Below are 3269 nucleotides of genomic sequence, written 5' to 3'. Positions count from 1 at the left end.
GGTTTTTTTTTTTTTGGTGCCCCCCCCCCCCCCCCATGTGAGTATTTACAATACCATTAAATAGTTTGGAGTCAGTTAGATAAAATACTTTTATTCTTCAAGAATGCATTAAATTAATCAAAAGTGACAGTAAAGATTTTTACATTGTTACAAAAGAATTCTATTTTAAATTGATGCCATTCTTTTCAACTTTCTTTTCATAAAAAAAAAAATGCTTAAAAAATGCATGATGGTTTCCACAAAATTATTAAGCAGCACAACATTTAACATTGATAATAATAAGAATTGAGCACCGAATCAGCATATTAAAATGATTTCTGAAGGATAATGTGACACTGAAGACTGGAGTAATGACTGTTAAAAATTCAGCTTTACCATCACAGAAAAAATGACACCTTAAGATATATTCAAATAGAAAACCGTTATTTAAATTGTAATAATATTCAAAATTTTAATGTTTTTACTGTATTTTTGATTAAATTTTTTTTTAAGCAGCCTTAGTGAGTATAAGATGATGGTGAGAAATTGTTAGAACACCTAACTTATAAATGTAGTGATGGTCTTTGCAGATGTGCTGTACTTGATCATGTGATTAAATTCACGGAGATAAACTTATTTCTCATTTTTAAGCTGATCAGTGCAATAGTTCAACACCCGGAGGAATATCTTGCTGTGGTTAGTGGTAATCAGTCACTTTAAGTCTACTTCATTGGATCACATTCTTTAAACTAAACAATAAAATATCCTTAAAACAATCACTGATTTGATGCTTCTGTTTCTGATGGTGTTTTTAACAGGATACCTTCATAAATTATCAAGCTAAGCCCATACATAATATACTGAAGCCATCTGCTGTAGCTTCCAGTCTACTGACGGACACATAGTCAGAGCCTTTCTGTGGTTGGCTGTGTGAGATAGTTTGACAGTTTTGCTACCAATCATGTCCAGAGTGACAGCCGGATCTCTGGCGCTTCATTTCAGTGAGGTTATGCTGACAAATGATGGACAGACCATCTAATTTGCATAACAGACTTGATGCTATCTATTAGAGTGCTAGAGGCAAGTTCAATTCCCTCTTTTTATTCACAGAAGAGTGAAGAGAGCACTGGAAATGATTGGGAAAGTGGGAAAAGGATGGGGAAATGCTGTTGGATTTAAATTCACATTATTCTATTATAGCACCACAGCTCAATATGTTGGAGCATGTGTGCTGATCACCAGGCCACAGCTCATGTAAGCTAAATTTAAAACTAAAGACTGTTGCAGTTCCCTCTTAACTTATTCTGAGATCATCACATAATGGTAAATATCATAAGACGAGTGCTTCCTGGGCGGTGATAGTTGGACAGAGAATGAAGCTGAAAGTTAACGAAGATATGGCATGAATCAAGGTCTGTTATTGTTGATTATCTTCAAATATTAGAGTGTAATTAGCAGTTTGATGACAACGGAAGTGATTTCCAGTCTGTTTGGTACCAAAACATTCTGAAAAGCAACATTACATTACAGAATCTTCTGCATGTTCTGAATGCAACAGATGTTGATCATCTCCATGTAACCCTAATACAGTAATAGGCTAATTTATGTTAAATGGAGCTTAGTATTTTTTACGTATTACTGTGTTTGTCTTTTGGTATATGGTTATGGGTTTAGGCAGAGTGACATACTGTGCAGGGTGAACAGCAGTGGTACAGAGATGGAGAGAGAAATGAACTGCTGATTCAGGCCTCTAGAGACTACAGTGCTGTCAACCTGTCAAATCACGCACAACTGTCACTACAGCCCTGTTCACTTACTGGTATAGCTGCTATAGTCTAAACTAAGTGTTCTAGCTTAGGTCAGCATAGTTATGCATGCTGTTCTTCTCCAGGCCTTTAGATGGCCCCTTTGTGCCTCCTCTGTGACACTTCTTCCACATGCAGGATGGGCAGATGTGCATTGTGTTGCTGACAGAGATTAAAGTGAAGATGTTAATTAGGTGGAAGATGTGAGATCTGTTCTAGATGTGCAATTGAATGTGCGCTTCTGTCTTGACTTTCTTGTTAGTCGCTTGTACAGAAATGATAATTTTTTGTGTGTGGGTGTGGCCCAGACTTCTGGAAAAGTCCTCACAGATATTGTAATACCTCGTTAAACTGACTTTAATGGTAAATCAAATTGGCCAAATTATGTCTTAATTAAAAATGCCATTAGGTGTCTGTAAGGATGAGGGTGTGGTAATTAGCTTAATTTAAGAACATCAGAAGTTAATTGGAGGTACTTAGAAGTATAGATGTGAAGGTTTACATGTATTTGTGTTCCCATAGTAAGGACAAATCTTAAACAAGATCTTTAAAATATCAGTTATATCTCCTAGACAGCAGATGGAGGCTTTAGTTTAAGGATGCTGCTCAAACTTTTCTTACCAAATTCTTCCAAGAACAAATTATTTTATATTTTTCTAAGATATACAGTCATTGCCAAAAATATCGGCACCCTTGGTAAATATGATCAAAGAAGGCTGTGAAAATTAATCTGCATTGTTAATCCTTTTGATCTTTTATTTTTAAAAAATCACAAAAATTTAACCTTTAATTGGGTAATAAGAATTGAAAATGGGGGGAAATATCTTTATGAAATAAATGTTTTTCTCTAATACACATTGGCCATAATTAACGGCACCCTTTTAATCAATACTTCATGAAACCTCCATTTGCCAGTTTAACAGCTCTAAATTTTCTCCTATAATGCCTGATGAGGTTAGAGAACACCTGACAAGAGATCAGAGCCCATTCCTTCCAGAATCACTCCAGACCCTTTAGATTCCCAGCTCCATGTTGGTGCTTCTTCTCTTCAGTTCACCCCACTCGTTTTCTATAGGGTTCAGATCAGAGGACTGGAATGGCCATAGCAGAAGCTTGGTTTTGTGCTCAGTGACCCATTTTTGTGTTGTTTTTGAGGTTTGTGTTTGGATTATTGTACGGTTGGAAGATCCAAACATGGTCCATTATAAGATTTCTAACAGAGTCAGTCACTTATTGATTTTTTTATCTATTGGTATTTGATAGAATCAGTGATGCCGTGTGTCTAAACAAGATGTCCAGGACCTCCAGCAGAAATATAGGCTCACAACATTAAAAATACAGCAGTATATTTAATTGTACACATGGGGTACTTTTTATCCCTGTGTGCACCAAACCCATCTTGAGTGTTTGTTGCTAAAAAGCAAATTTTTTTAGTTACATCTGACCATAGAAGCCAGTCCCATTTGAAGTTCCAGTCGTGTCTGA

Source organism: Sinocyclocheilus grahami, unplaced genomic scaffold, assembly GCF_001515645.1.
Source record: "Sinocyclocheilus grahami isolate Dianchi unplaced genomic scaffold, SAMN03320097.WGS_v1.1 scaffold55.1, whole genome shotgun sequence".
Taxonomy (NCBI): domain Eukaryota; kingdom Metazoa; phylum Chordata; class Actinopteri; order Cypriniformes; family Cyprinidae; genus Sinocyclocheilus; species Sinocyclocheilus grahami.
The sequence above is the reverse complement of the archived record's forward strand: the minus strand, read 5'-3'. Positions refer to the sequence as shown.